The sequence below is a fragment of the Bactrocera dorsalis genome, chromosome 1, assembly GCF_023373825.1.
Source record: "Bactrocera dorsalis isolate Fly_Bdor chromosome 1, ASM2337382v1, whole genome shotgun sequence".
In the NCBI taxonomy this organism is placed as follows: Eukaryota; Metazoa; Arthropoda; class Insecta; order Diptera; family Tephritidae; genus Bactrocera; species Bactrocera dorsalis.
This window is the reverse complement of record NC_064303.1, coordinates 62,403,117-62,419,117: the sequence shown is the minus strand read 5'-3', so window position 1 is coordinate 62,419,117 and position 16,001 is coordinate 62,403,117. Positions and strand designations below refer to the sequence as shown.

At 39.9% G+C, this 16,001-nt stretch overlaps 2 protein-coding genes across 12 annotated transcripts in view; both read left to right on the top strand.

The window, feature by feature from the left end:
- Positions 1-9,713, top strand: part of LOC125780352 (uncharacterized) — a 31,400-nt gene extending 21,687 nt beyond the window's left edge. The window contains exon 2 of the mRNA XM_049462612.1: positions 8,762-9,713. The gene's annotated coding sequence lies outside the window, so the exon portion shown is untranslated. The remainder of the gene's footprint in view (positions 1-8,761) is intronic.
- Positions 1-16,001, top strand: part of LOC115066680 (homogentisate 1,2-dioxygenase) — a 312,248-nt gene that overhangs the window by 221,435 nt on the left and 74,812 nt on the right. The gene's annotated exons all lie outside the window — the stretch shown is intronic.

The window sequence follows — 16,001 nt, the reverse complement described above, 5'->3', positions numbered from 1 at the left end:
TGTTTGAGGCGACTTTTATATTTGCTAGTTCTTGTGAGTCTTCCATATTATTTAAGATAAAATTATTATTTTCAAATACAGATTTTATTAATCTAAGTTCATCATTTGACAAAATATATGAATTTACGATGCCGGCCTTTGCCCAATGCATTGCGTAATCTATATTAATTATTTCCTCTTTAATATTTTTTAATTTATATTTTGTTTCAAGAGTCTGTGTCAAGTTTAGTTCGTTAATGAGAATAGGAAGGAGGGGATTTTCTTCAGTGACCTTTATCTTAATGAATCAATGTTTCTGGCATGCATCCAGGTCGACTTTATGTATTATTCTGTACGTTCCTGTTCGAATTTTGGTTAGTCCTGTATTAAATGTTGCTAACTGCGAGTTGGTGTAGTCTATTATTTGGAAGTCTGCGTACACCACATTTACGAAAAATCTGTAAGAGGAAGAAAAAGGAAAAAAAAGAAAGAAGAGTAGGTTTTCGTTGGCTTTCGTGAACGTCATGACGGTCTAGGAGTTCCTGAAAGGAGCGATGGGTATGTTCAGTTTGAAGACAACGTATAATTTCAGATAGGGTAGAATGAAATCTTTCTACCTGTCCGTTAACTTTGCTCGCGTAAGGGGGTGTTTTAAAAATTTTAATACCAAGTTGATTTTCGACCATAAATTGTATTGAAGATGAATTTAGAGATTTCTCGTTGTCTATGACTATTGTTTTGGGTACACCGAAAGCGAAAAGTATTTGTTACATGCATGATTAACCGTTAATTTAAGTTGTATTGTGTGTATGTAAGTAAAAAAAGATGAGTTTTATTTTTCGCATCACTTGAACACTCAGAGCGATAAAAATAAAGATGATGCGTTAGGCAAATAGTTATCTTTTAAAAATTCGCTCATGCTAATATATGAGTGAGCCAAATACGTGAGGAGTTTTTTTGTGATGAGAATGTTGGTTAAGCTTGCGCTCCTGAGTATTTGAAATGATGTTCTCTTGCGGAATATTACTCATCAGAGCAAGAGCGTATTTTGATGGTTTTACGAACTCTGGTTGAAAGTAAAGAGTTTGCTGAAGCTGCAGCAATATCTATCATAATTTTTTCATGTCCGGACCACAACGACGGCGAAGATTTTTCGGAATTTGAAATTATGGTAGTGCGAGTGGGTCTGAGTTCAGGCGAAAGTTGTCCTCTACGCCTATATTCTAAACGTATTTCTTTTGACAGTTCGGTTATTGCAGTGGAAACAGCTAGCGCTGAACTAAAATGAATACGCTTAAAGCGTAGGTCTAAAATTGTTGCTTTGGCCAGATGTAAATGTCGCTCTAGTGGTTCTAGTTTTGCAATAACTAAATTTAGCAAACTCTTCTGAACAGCAATACCAAATTCGGTGAAAAACTTCACTTGTTCAAGGCCTCTCTGAAGTAAGTTTGCAATGGGAATCACCAAACTTGAAGTCACGTACTGATCGCCGCTAATTTCTTCAGTAGCTTGCTTAAATGGGGTAAGCAATATTATCAGATCTCGTATGACACCTAACTCTGAAGAACAGTGTGCCCACAATCCTTTTGTAAAAAACGCGGGAAAATATCTTTTCTTTTTCTCCTCCTTCGCCTGTTGAGTGAAGTTGGGACGGTTGATATTTCTCTGCATTACGCTTTTATTACTTTACGTAATTTGTGGGAGTAATGCAGAGGAGTATTTGTTTGGATTAAATAGTTAGTATAAAAAAGGATTTAAAAATTGTTGATCATAAAAATATCGTTTTTATACCTTTTCAATACTTATAAAATTATATCGATACCTCGATATATCGAAATAATAAATATCGCTCAAAAATATTGTTACATTGAAAAAATTATATCGATATATCGATGTATCGATATTTTTTCGACAACCCTATTTATTAGGATGGCGGTCGTATTTATTCTCTTTACAAATTTTGCATTGCTTTATTATATTTGCTATTTTTGCTCTCATCTTAGGAAAGTAAAACCTTTGTATGAGTTGTTTTTTTATTTTCTTCCCTATTTCTGTGCGCTCGTTTGTGTTCTTTCAGTATCTCTTCAGTTTGTGTGTCCTCGTTTGGTATGTCTTCTAAAGGGTGATTTTTTAAGAGCTTGATAACAGCCGCGGTCAACATCAATATAAAAAAGCAATTTTTTTAGCAAAAAATAGCAAAATTCATAACTTTTTCGAAGTTGGACAAAAAATTTTGAAAAAGTTCTCAAAAATGTTTTTCAAAGGGTGGAAAAGGATGGATAAGTTTCAGCAAAATCTAAAGTGGTCGGGTTCAAAAGTGGCCGATTTGGTATGGAATACCCCATAAATATACATACTATATGTATGTACATATGCATGTAGCAAATTGTTTATGATGCATGCTATGGAGTGATATGATGGTATTGTTGTATATTTGATTTGTTGAGTGTTGCATGCACTGTAATGTAAATGCATACGTATCTTATATAAATGTAAGCGTGTTGTATATAAATACATAAATTCATATATTTACATATGTTTATGTGTTTAGTTACGTAAGTATGTATGCATGTGCAATACATATACATACATATATGAACATAGATATTTATGTTTAGTGGACTGTTGGTGTTTTCTTAAAAAGTATTATAAGGATAAGATGAAAACTAAATATTCTGCTCCGCAATCTTTGGGGCAATGGACACGGTTGGATATACTTTATCGATTTGTGTATTAATTAAATTGTGCATTTGAAGAAACACAAATTTCAAAAGTTTTATGCTGTCGGGGTATGTCGACGTAGGCCGATTGCGTTTAATTAAAAGATATTTCGTTTAGTAGAATCGTTATAAATTATGAGTTTCATGTTTCATTGGGTTTATACAAATATGCGCGTGTGTCGATGTGTTTCCAAGATTGATTAATTGTGCTTACTTTCTTATTAGCTAGTGTTAAATTTCAGTGTTAATATACATACATATTCTTGTAATTAGAAACACTTTAATCCGTTTTGTGTGTTGGGTTGATTCCCTCGCTATGAAGTATTGTTGATGAATTTGCGTGGATCCTTGTGCTGTATCCGTATTACTTTATGTTGTAATTTGAGTTTGTAGTTATTGTAATGTATCAATGTAGCGTGTACTTTATATTATAATTGTTCACTTTATTTAAAACCGTTTAGCTCTCCGTGTTCATTTGTTATTTCACTTGTGGTGTTGGCAGGGTAATATAGCCTTTTTTGTAAAAAGCGCGGGAAAGGTGTTTTCTGTTTGTTTCTCCTTCTGGTGTGTGAAGTTGGGGCGGTTGATATTCCTCTGCATTACGCCTCTATTACTTTATGTAATTTGTGGGAGTAATGCAGAGGAGTATTTGTTTGGATTAAACATCCCGGCCACCTTGCAGAATCTGCGAAATAATTGAGTATTAGTAGGGTAACATATATTGAAAGTTTTGAAATGAATTAGAGTAATTATCAGAAGTATACTTAGGGTTAGATCGTGCCAGTAAGGGTCCAGCCAAATGCTGTATTCTGCGCTATCACTGTACTATTGTCTGGTTTGAAGAGTCCACTTCTGATAAATTGTGGGTAGATATCGGCTCCAATCTCCAACGTTAGCTCTTTGTTGCTATGAAATTGAGTGTCAGCGAGGACTAAGTGTTCAAAGCACATTTGCACATCGTCACTTAAATCTGGCTCATAGGGTTTTTGGGTAAATTGTACTATGTGATAACTGCGTTACATTCCAAACAATACTTTGTATCATTGTTTGAGCTAATTTTTATGCTACAACTACGATAAGTATTGAGGTATGTAATTGGCAGTTTGAATTTTTTGACGAGTTCAGCCGCTATATTTGTAATTTTAAGGGTAGGGTTCAAAAAGGCTCGAACTTTATGCCATTCATAATCGCATCTCAGACGGATCTTCAGTGTGGGTACTAGAGTCTGCTTAGTCGATAAGAGTGTCAGGAAATGGACGGGTTGGAATAGTTCTTTCGTTTGGAAGAGCTGCCATTATTTGGGTTTGTTGAGCCTTATTATGTATGGTGCACGTTTAGCATTTATGAATTATTGTTTTAACCAGCATCTTTGCTTTGGGTATCCAGAATTCTGTCCTTAGGAATCGAAGAATTAGCTGATTTCCGCCGTATAACGTTGCTAATTGGGTGAACTGAGCTAGTAATTTTGACATACGACTATTATATGGTAATAAGATAAGGTGACGCTCATTATATTATAGTACTGCGGAATTGGTTAATCTTCCGTCACTTCGCATAACTCCTTTAGGGTCAATGAACGAATTTAAAGTCAATAATGAACTTTTTTTGTTTATTTGGGTTTTACAGGTCAATGCATGTATGAATAATTAACTTTATTCGAACTCTAACCGTGGAATTCGATGGTGGCTGTTGGGTTCAAATGGGTCCATCTGGGTATTTCAATTTTATTTATGGTTTCATAATCCTTTACTAAACTGTTCCATCGATAAAGGGTGAGGGGCTTTAGGTTTTCATCCCAGTCAGACTTATCTAGCCATATTATTATTGGACTAAGCCAACCGGCTGGGCCAAACAATTTTGCTATGGCTGATATAACTTCACGTTTGGTGTGTGCGGGTTTTTTCCCCATTGAGCTGACTAGAAAGAAAAATTAATCCCTTTTGGAGTTCCATCGAATGGCCAGAGTTTTGGTGTTTTCGGGTTCCGAAAGGTTGATTGATTCCGGCTCTAAAAGATGATCCTATGGAAGTCCTTTCAGAATGTGTGGGTCATTGGAGGGCCATTTTCGCAGAGCGAATCCTGGGGACTTCAGAGCAGAAATGAGTTCATCTCGTGCTGACTTTGCCGTCGTTAGGTCATGAGTTCCAGCTAAAACATCGTCTACATACATTTCCTGGCGAAGTATTTTTGCTGCTAATGTGTGGGTTTCTTCAACATCATCGGCTAGCTTCATGAGGGTACGGATCGTTAGATACAGCGCACAATTTATGCCGAACGTGACTGTTTGCAATTCAAAGTCTTCTATTGTGACTTTAGGAAGTCCCTAAATAGTATCATTTGGAACCGAGTACGATTAGGGTCTACGAGTATTGCCGGCACATTTTTTGAATATCCGCATTAAAAACGAATTGGAAGAATCGCCAATTTGTGATCAGAATAACAAGGTCTTTCTGTAAAGTAGGCCCGATATGTAAGACGTCATTCAAGCTTTTGTGATTTGACGTGGGACAAGATGCGTTAAATACCACACGCAATTTCATGGTTATACGGTCGGGTTTAATGACTGCGTGGTGTGGTAAGTAATATTGGGTCGCTTTACCAAAAGGGTCATATTCTACTTATATGGCGGAATTTTGGGAGGGTTGGGTTATGGGTCCGGACAATATCCATCCGAGTGCACCTAGTATGTTTCTCTTTACTCCATTGAGTAAAATACTTGGGTAGATATCACTACCGATTAGTGTATTCACGGGTCTGGGTTTGTGGAATTGGGTGTCGGCTAAAGTGAATCCAAGATTTTTAGTACACTGCTTTGGATCTAAGTATGGGGTATGAGGGTAAATTATCAGTTAGGCTATTTAGTATAAATGCCTGTACTGATAGCTTATAATTTGTGTTTAAGGGTGAGCAAAGCGTTATGTCACAAATATTCGTTGGTGTTGCTGAAACTGCATTGTTTAGTCCGGTAACTTGGGCTGATACAGAGTAGGTGGGTATATCCGAACTTCTCTGAAGTCTTCGAGAGATAAATGTGGCTTCCGATCCTGAATCAATAAGAGCTATCGCGGAATATCTCTGGCCATTATGTTCTACTTGAACCATTGCAGCACCGAGTAATATCTGCTTCCTACTCGGGTTGGGTGGGTTTTGGGTTGATGATTTGGTGGACTGTATAGTTGTTGTTGGTAATACGGTACTTGAAGCGTTTTCAGGATTCGAAACACTGACGTTTTGTATTTCCGGAGTTGATTAAGGTCGAAAGCTGGATTCTCTGTGTATCAGAGTATTTTGTTTTTTGTGACACTTACGACACGAGAATTTACTCACACAGTTCTTGTAGATATGTGAAATGGCCAAGCAGTTATAGCAATAACCATATTTTTTGATTGTGGAGATATGTGTCTCTACATTCATTGCGAGAAATTTGGGACATTCTCGAATAGGGTGCTGCTTTTTGCAGAGCTTTCAGCTTTCTGTATCTATATTATGTTGAGTAAAGTTGAAATTACTATTCCTTTGAGTATTAGAGGGTCTGGCAATTGGCGTTTCAGCCACGTTTGCATGAAAAGTGTTATATTTCTTTTCATCTGTTCTTTTAACTGTACCGGTGTGGAATGGGGGTAATTTTGCTACTGAAGCTTTGAAATTTCCAACATTTGACCACGTCGGTATATCTGAATTATCTGCTAGGGTATATTCAAAAGTTTCGAGAGTTTGCTTAGGTAGTTTTGAACTACAAAGACATATCAATATCGGATCCCAGCCTTGCTTGTCAATCTCAAGGTTTTTTAAATTGGTTAAAACGTTGTTAATCGAACGTTGTAAGCTTTTTATAGCACAACCTGTTTCTTGAGTTACTTGGGGTAGGTTAAAAAGGGTATTTGATTGGGTGTTTACCTGCAATCCCTTATTTTCGTATTAGTCGAAAGTATGAAACCATCATTTGTTAGGAGTGCGTTTTGAATAACCTCTCTTGCTTCTCCTCGGGTCTTTTGAGTAAGGTGGAAGAGTCTTTCAACATTACTAATCCTTGGGTTACGGATGTACAGGGCTGTAAACATATCCCGAAAGGTGGGACAAGTTGTGTAATCTCCGTAAAAGATGTCGGTGTCGGATGGTGGAAGGTGAACTGCAGGAGCGAAATCCATCATTGTGCCTTCTGAAGTCCTTTCCTTAATGGGTTGGGTTGACACCTGTGTTTTACGCGTATCTACATCTTTGTTGATGGAAGCTAAATAAGAGAGATACATTTGATAACTTTTTTGGTATTTTTCTTTCACTTTAAAGAAATCGATGGTTTCATGACTTTCGCGAGAAATTCTTCTGATCCCATCGTATGAGCGCTTTGCTTTTTCATAAAGCGAATTTAGTTCGACTCTTTTAATTTCTAGGGTATAGACCGATTCATCTTCAGTTTGGGTCTGAATATGGTCTTCCACGAATTCAATTAAATCCGTTGTCGTAATTTTGAAATCTTCCATTTCTATTTTTGGGTAAGATATATTTAATATTTGAATTAAACGAGCAAAATGAGTCGCGTAGAGTTACAAAAATGTAATAAAACAAACTTTGAAAAACTTTTTCTCTGGTGATTTATTTATTTTTAAAATTTCAAATTAATTTTCTTGTTTTTATTTCTGTGGGGTCCGATGGTTAATATTTATAAGAAATTATTAAATTTCCGATGAATCGTAGAAAAAAACGATAAATAAAATTTTTGCAGGCTTTTGCACTTTAATAATAATATAAGCTTTTCGTATAAAAAGCGCGGGAAAGGTTTTTTACTTTTGTTACTCCTTCTGTTGCGTGAAGTTGGGCGGTTGATATTCCTCTGCATTACGCCTCTATTACTTTATGTAATTTGAAGGAGTAATGCAGAGGAGTATTTGTTTGGATGAAACATATGCAATCACTTTTTATTGTAATGATTTTGTGGAGAACATCCTTTACTTTTCTGAGGAGTTGAATTTTCCTCTTGAATATGGAAATTCCATGATCAAAATCAAGTTTATCTGATTTTATTCGATCATTTGCAATGTCATTCCACAATGGTGTTGGACGTGTGCAACTCCGTTTCAGACAAACCTGCCTGAGCATCAAGAATTTTGTTCCTGTTTATACCCATGATTTTATCCGCAACACTTTTCGTATTTCTGTAACTGCTGGTAGTCTTGAAAGAAATCGTTGGAGAAATATTGACTTGATCGCCTTGTTGACCTCGCTGTACCTCGATTCACAGCCGCTGAAGATTCCTTTGCATGACAATTAGATCACTGCTTTTAGTCTCTGCTAAAACGGCTTATGCGATAAGATTAATATGCGGGAATATACACCCGTCTTACAATTTTTTAATTTGCCTGTACTTTCAACAGGACTTTTTTATATATTGCCTTTTTTATTAATCTTCTTCTTCTTCTTAATTGGCGTAGACACCGCTTACGCGATTATAGCCGAGTTAACAAACCGCGCGCCAGTCGTTTCTTCTTTTCGCTACGTGGCGCCAATTTAATATTCCAATCGAAGCCAGGCCCTTCTCCACTTGGTCCTTTCAACGGAGTGGAGGTCTTCTTCTTCCCCTGCTTCCCCCGGCGGTTACTGCGTCGAATACTTTCAGAGGTGGAGTGTTTTCGTCCATCCGGATAACATGACCTAGCCAGCGTAGCCGCGGTCTTTTAATTCGCTGCACTGTGTCAATGTCGTCGTGTATCTCGTACAGCTCATCGTTCCATCGAATGCGATATTCGCCGTGGCCAACGCGCAAAGGACCATAAATCTTTCGCAGAACTTTTCTCTCGAAAACTCTCAACGTCGACTCATCCGTTGTTGACATCGTCCAAGCCTCTGCACCATATAACAGGGCGGGAATTATGAGCTACTTATAGAGTTTGGTTTTTGTTCGTCGAGAGAGGACTTTGTTTCTCAAAACTCAGTCCGAATTAGCACCTGTTGGCAAGGGTAATTCTGCGTTGGATTTCCAGGCTGACATTGTTGGTGGTGTTAATACTGGTTCCTAAATAGACAAAATTATCTACAACTTCAAATTTATGACTGTCAACAGTGAGGTGAGAGCCAAGTCGCGAGTGCGACGACTGTTTGTTTGATGACAGGAGATATTTCGTCTTGCCCTCGTTCACTGCCAGACCCATTTGCGTTGCTTCCTTGTCCAGTATGGAGAAAGCAGAACTAACGGCGCATGCTTTCGTCCAACCATATTTTACAAAAAAGCTACTGCATGCTTCTTATCAGTTCTTCGCTGTCGTGTTTGAATAGCTCTGTTGGCAAACCATCCGCCCCCGCCCCTTTGTTGTTCTTCAGGAGGGTAATTGCTATTCAAACTTCTTCAAGGTCGGGTAATGGAACGTCTACTTCATCGTCATCGATTGGGGAATCGGGTTCGCCTTCTCCCGGCGTTGTGCGTTCACTGCCATTCAGCAGGCTGCAGAAGTGTTCCCTCCATAATTTAAGTATGCTCTGGGCATCGGTGACTAGATCACCCTTGGGGGTTCTACAAGAGTATGCTTCGGTCTTGAAACCTTCTGTAAGCCGCCGCAATTTTTCGTAGAATTTTCGAGCATTACCCCTGTCGGCCAGCTTATCAAGCTCTTCGTACTCATGGATTTCGGCCTCTTTCTTTTTCTGTATCTATCCCATTCCGCACGTGTTGTGGGCGATCGTAACGTTGCGAGGTAGGCAGTCTGTTTTCTGCCGCGACACGCTACTCCTCGTTGTACCAGGTGTTCTTTTGCTTTTCCGAAAACCAATGGTTTCGGTTGCAGCTGTACGTAAGGAGTTTTAAATGCCGTCCCACAGTTCCCTTATACCGAGTTGTTGACGAGTGGTCTCAGCGAACAGGAATGCAAGTCGAGTAGAAAATCGTTCGGCTATCTGTTGTGATCGCAGCTTCTCGACGTCGAACCTGCCTTGTGTTTGTGGGCGTGCGTTTTTTGCTGCACAGAGGCGGGTGTAAATCTTGGCTGCAGCAAGAAAGTGGTCCGAGTCGATGTTAGGACCTCGGAGAGCACGCACATCTAAAACACTGGAGACGTGTCTTCCGTCTATCACAACATGATCGATCTGGTTGGTGGTTTTTCGATCCGGAGACAGCCAGGTAGCTTGATGAATTTCCTTATGCTGCAATCTAGCACTAAAGATAACCATATTTCTGGCCCCGGCGAACTCGATCAGCCTCAACCCATTTGGGGATGTTTCCTCGGGGAGGCTGAATTTACCGACCGTAGTGCCAAAGATACCTTCTTTGCCCACCCTGGCGCTAAAGTCGCCCAGCAAGATTTTGACATCGTGGCGGGGGAATCTCTCATAAGTGCTCTCCAAGCACTCATAAAAGGCATCTTTGGTCACATCGTCCTTATCTTCCGTCGGGGCGTGGGCGCAAATCAGCGATATGTTGAAGCACCTCGCTTTGATGCGGATTGTGGCTAGACGTTCATTCACTGGAGAGAATGATAGTACTCGGCGACGGAGTCTCTCTCCCACCACGAATCCCACACCAAACTTGCGCTCCTTTATACGTAGTAAATAAAAATGCCACAAGGACCTACTCGTATCTGCCCTTGTCCCGTCCATCGCATTTCTTGGACGGCGGTGATGTCAGCCTTTATTTTCACGAGGACATCAACCAGCTGGGCAGCGGAACCTTCCCAATTAAGGGACCGGACATTCCAGGTGCATGCCCTCAAATCATAGTCTTTAATTCGTTTGCCATGTTCGTCATCAAAAGGCGGGTCTCCCATCCGACACTTATTGCTACTTTTCATTGGGAGTGTTTTTTACGGAGCGGGTCCCAAACCCAGCGCACAACCCTATGCAGGGGATGTTTCGCTTTCTCACTTTAGCGCGCCTTCAAACGGGTGTTCTAAACTACCCAGAGGATACTTGGTCAAAGACCGGAAGTCGTGAGCTGCCTGAGTCATATGTAAAATAATCGTTTTTGGCCATTCCCAAGTGAATGGCGATCAGAGAAGTTTCATCACTTGCGTGGACTTCTACACATGACTCCATTCTCCATCTTTTTTTGGCACAAGGGTTAATAAATTCAGCCTCCACGACAAAAAATCCCCAAATGTGTTGAGGCTGATCGACTTCGCCGGGGCCCGATTTGGTTATATTTAGTACTAGCTTCCAGCTAAGAAAAGTACATCAAACTACCTAACTGTTTCCGGATCGAAAAGACACTACCCAGATCGGTCACGTTGTGGTAGACGGAAGACACGTCTCCAGTGTTTTAGATGTGCGCGCTCTCCGAGGTCCTAACATCGACTCGGACCACTATCTTGTTGCAGCCAAGATTTACACCCGCCTCTGTGCAGCATAAAACGCACGTCAAAAAACATAAGAAAGGTTCGACGTCGAGAAGCTGCAATCACAACAGATAGCCGAACGATTTTCTACTCGACTTGCACTCCTGTTCTCTGAGACCACTCGTTAAGAACTCGGTATGAGGGAACTTGGGGACGGTGTTTCAAGCTAGTAATGTACAGCTGCAAACGAAACTATTGGTTTTCTGAGACAGGAAAGGAACGGCCGGTGGAATGAGAATTGCCGTGTAGCAGCGGAAAGAAAATAAACTGCCTACCTCGCAACGTTGCGAGGATGGGATGAGATAGATACCGAGAGTTGAAGAGGAAAACGAAATGTATTTGTAGTTAGAAAAAGAGAGAAGCCGAAATGCGTGAGTACAAAGAGCTTGACAATCTGCCGACAGGGGTAATGCTCGAGAATTCTACGAAAAAATGCGATGACTTTTGTTAGTCGACCGATGCTCAGAGCATACTAAAATTATGGAAGCAACACTTCACACAATCTGCGACAACTACCGTGGGAAAAGCCTCCTCAACATCGCGTATAAGGTGTCAAAGATTAAAGCTCACCGTCAACGAACTGATTGGAAAATTAACAACTGACCAGATATCCACCATGCGCCAAATCATGTAAAAGGCCTGTGAAAAGAGAATCGTCACTCTTCTTCTGAATAAAATAATTCGAGCTGCAGAACTAAACCGATCCACTCTGTTGGAGGGATCAGGTGGAAAAGGACCTGGCTTCGCTTGGAATCTCCAATTGGTGGCACCTTGCGAATAGAAGAAACGACTGTCCCGCTGTTGTTTATTAGGCATTAACCGCGTAAGTGGTTTTTACGCCAGCAAAGAAGAAGAATAAGTATTTCGGCATTGTTGATACTAAATAAGTAAGCATGTTCAGTGATATTTGAAAAATGCTCATTGTCTTTTTTAACATTGCCAAGTATTTGTTGCTCCTGGACAAATCAGCATCAGGCATCCACCTGCCTGTATGTGACTCAGAAAAATTTTACGGAGGGTATGAAGAATGCCCGCCCTTCCGGGACATGTTTACAGCCGTTTACATCAACCATCCCAAACTGTCAAAAGCACAAAAATTGTATCGCCTCAGACAAAAAACACAAAAGTTTCAAACAGGGGTAATAGCTATAGCTATATACTATAGTAAAATAGTTCCTTTTTTAATGAAGTTCAATTGTTAACTATCGAAATAATTTGTCAGATCAAAAAGACTTTGCTCAAACACCCTGTCATACGCGCATACATATACAAATTGCAAATGCAAATTTATTTGCTTGTACTGTCCCAAAAGATACCACTCAATGCTTCATTACAACACATATCCCATCTCAACAAAAAAAACAAAAACACTTATACAAAAAGAACCACGGGTTTAATGGCAAAAGCAAATCCCGAAAACCAGAATTTTAAAAATAGCCAAAAGGCACCATTTGCTCAAAGGCACAAAAAGCTCAGACGGTGCATAACGAACCACACAGGAGATTAGTTACAGAACCAATTACCACCGCGACAACTCAAGTTGAGAAAACCTCAAACTAATGCCTCAATTCACAATTGAGAAAATTTCGAAAGTTAGCGAAACACCCTCCCATATCAAATAAAACCATAAAGGATCAGTTATGTGAAGCCTTCTCCAAAGCCACAACAACGCTCTCAAATAATGGTCGGTACGTCGTACAGCAATTTTCCGAAATCCCACATATTGGCAGAAAAAACAAAGTCAGAATTCAGTCTGACAATCCAATATTAAAAATTAAAGGTTTTGTCACTTTTCGAGCCTTCCTTTTCTTCTTTACTGGTGTAGAAACCGCTCACGCGGTTACAGCGCGACAATCTTTTCTTCTTTTTCCTATGTGTATCTGTTGGCAATAATTATTCTGTGTTGGATTTCGAGACTCACATTATTGTTAGTGTTGATAATGGTTCCAAGATAGACGAAATTATCTACGACTTTAAAGTTATGACTGTCAACAGTGACGAGGAAGCCAAGTCGCGAGTGTCACGACTGTTTGTTTGATGACAGGAGATATTTCTTTTAGCTACCAGATCCATTGCTTCGCTTCCCTATCCAATCTATAGAAAGCAGAAGGCGCGGTTGTTAAGGCTAATGATATCGATATCAGCAGCTCTTATACTCTTATAGAAGATGGCACCTTCTCTGTTAAGTTCTCCAGCTCGAGTTATTTCACCAAGAGCGGATTGAAGAAGTCGCGAGTCGCTTTTTCTGAAACCTTGTTTGGTATCGAACAGCTTGAAGAGGTCTACCCGATCCTGACAGAGCTTTTAGTGTTGCTCAACGTTAGTTTACACAGCCGTATTAGTTTTGCGGATACTAAGCTCAGACATCGAGTCATAAAGGCAGCTCCTCTTCATACTGTCAAAAGCAGCTTTGAAATCGACAAAGAGGTGGACTTATAAAACAGTAGATGGCGCAGATTGTGGGGTCTCTTTTTTGTGAATTGGACAGGGCGCATATAAATTCCAATTATCGGGTATGTTTTCTTCCGTCCATATTTTACAAAGAAGCTGATTCATGCTCCTTTTCACTTTTTCGCCGCCGTATTTGAATAGCTCGTCCAGCAAATCCATCGGCCCCCGGCTTTGTTGTTCTTTAGACGGGTAATTGCTATTCGTATTTCTTCATGGTCAGGCAATGGAGCGTCTTCTCCATCGTCATCGATTGAGGAATCGGGTTCACCATCTGTCATGCTTTCACTACCATTCAACAGGTTGGAGTCTTGTTCTCTCTATAATTGTAGTATGCTCTGGGCATCAGTGATTTAAGTAGCTTTTGGGGTACTACAAGAGTATGCTCCGGTTTTGAAACCTTCTGTTAGTCGCTGCATCTTTTCACAGAATCTCTTCAAATCTCGATTCCTATCCCATTTCGCACGTTTTGTGGTCGATTGTAACCTTACGAGGTAGACAGTCTGTTTTATCTCTACTGCGACACGGCGATTCTCATTCTACCGGCTGTTCTTTCCCATCTCAGAAAACCAATAGTTTCCATTGCAGCTGTACATTACGAGCTTGAAATACCGTCCCACAGTTCCCTGATACCGATTTGAAGATGAGTGTTCTCAAGGGGCAAGAGTGCAAGTCGGGTAGAAAATCGTTCGGTAGTCTATTGTGATTGTAGCCTCTCGACGTCGATCCATCCATGTGTTTATGGACGTGCGCTTTTTACTACACAGAGGCGTGTCGTGGCTCCAACAAGATAGTGCGTTCGCACGTAAAAAACACTGGAGACGTGTCTTCCATTTATCACATTATGATCGATTTGGTTAGTGTCTTTTCGATCTGGAGACAGCCAGTTGCTTAATAAATTTTCGTATGCTTGAATTTAGTAATACAGATGACCACATTTCGGTCCCCGATGAAGTCGAGCAGCCTCGTACCATTTGGGGCTGAAATTACCAACGGTGTTCCAAAGATATCTTCCTTCCCACCCCGGCGTTAAAGTCGCCAAGCACGATTTTGACATCGTGGCGAGGATTAGCTATCATAGGTGCGCTTCAAGCGCTCATAGAAGACATCTTGGATCATATCGTTCTTCTCTTCCATTAGGGTTGGAAAACTTTGCTTTAATGCGGACTGTTGTTAGACGCTCATCGGAGTGAATGCCAGCACTCGGTGACGGAGTCTCTCTCACACCACGAATCCTACACCGAGTTTTTGCTTCTTTATATGGCCACTGTAGTAAATGCCTAATAAATCCTACTCGTTTCAGTCATTCTGTTATTGACGAGAATATCAGCATTTACTTTTACGGGGACATCTACCAGCTGGGCAGCGGCACCTTCCCAATTAAGGGCAGGGGATCTTTCATCCGAGACTCTTGTTTTCTTTTTCATTTAGGGCGTTTTTTACGTGCCGGTTCCTAAACTCAGCGCACAACCTTGGGAGAGATGGTTCGCTTTCTCACTTCAGCTCACATTCAAACTTTCTCTAAGAACGGGAGTTTACTATATTAAATGGTTTATAACAATATGATTTACCCTAGCCACTGAAAAGCGCGGCCGGGGTCTTCTATTACATCGATAGACAGGATTTTTAGGCACGGGTTATTCATAATTTTTTTTTTTTTTTTTTGTTATCATCCCACCTCAAAATAATAATAACAATAACAAGTCAGAAAAAGCTAGGTTCGTGTATAACCGAACATTCCATACGGGTACATGAGACTTGTTAGTTATATGGAGTCTATGGCGAGTTTTTAACCGAATTTATTCACTCTAACCACAAGACTGTTATAAGAAAAACATATATGTTCGGTATAAAGTCACCCATAAGTTCGAAAATCTATATGTTACGTCCCCGCAACGATATACCTAAGGGAAGTATGGACCTTGAACAATTTTCGTTTGAATTGGGGAATTTTTAAACATAACTTCGCACTATTCGTGCAAAATTTTATACTGATACTAGCTGACCCCGCAGGCGCTATATTGCATGAAATTGTGTGAAATTATGAAAAAAAGTTGAATGTACTATATTTTGTGTTTACATCATTTATTTGCGATTTTTCTACATTTTTTTCAATGTAACGCAGTTTGATAAACAACATTTGGTTTCTGTTCCAGTGCGTAAATGTACAGAGAAGATGTATTTCGAACTAATAAACACGCCACGTATAGCAGGCCGTGTGAAAAACATGGCATTTCCAGATTTATGCCACACACTTCTAGCGACTATTCTTGTGTCCCGTTGATTGTCATTTCAAATGCAATTTTCCCTGGAAACTGTATAGGTTTCAACTGAAATGACAATTCGTTGGAACTCAAAGGAATTCGTAGAATCAAGCATTTTGCTCCTTTGTATTCGATAGCTGCGTCACAACCAGTTGGGTTCCATTACACACTTTTGGCGCATGAAGATTGCGAAACATAATAATGACAGATACAACTTTGAGACGGAAATGATGCGGCGACATACCAAGCCTCTTCAAAGAATTTAGAAATTC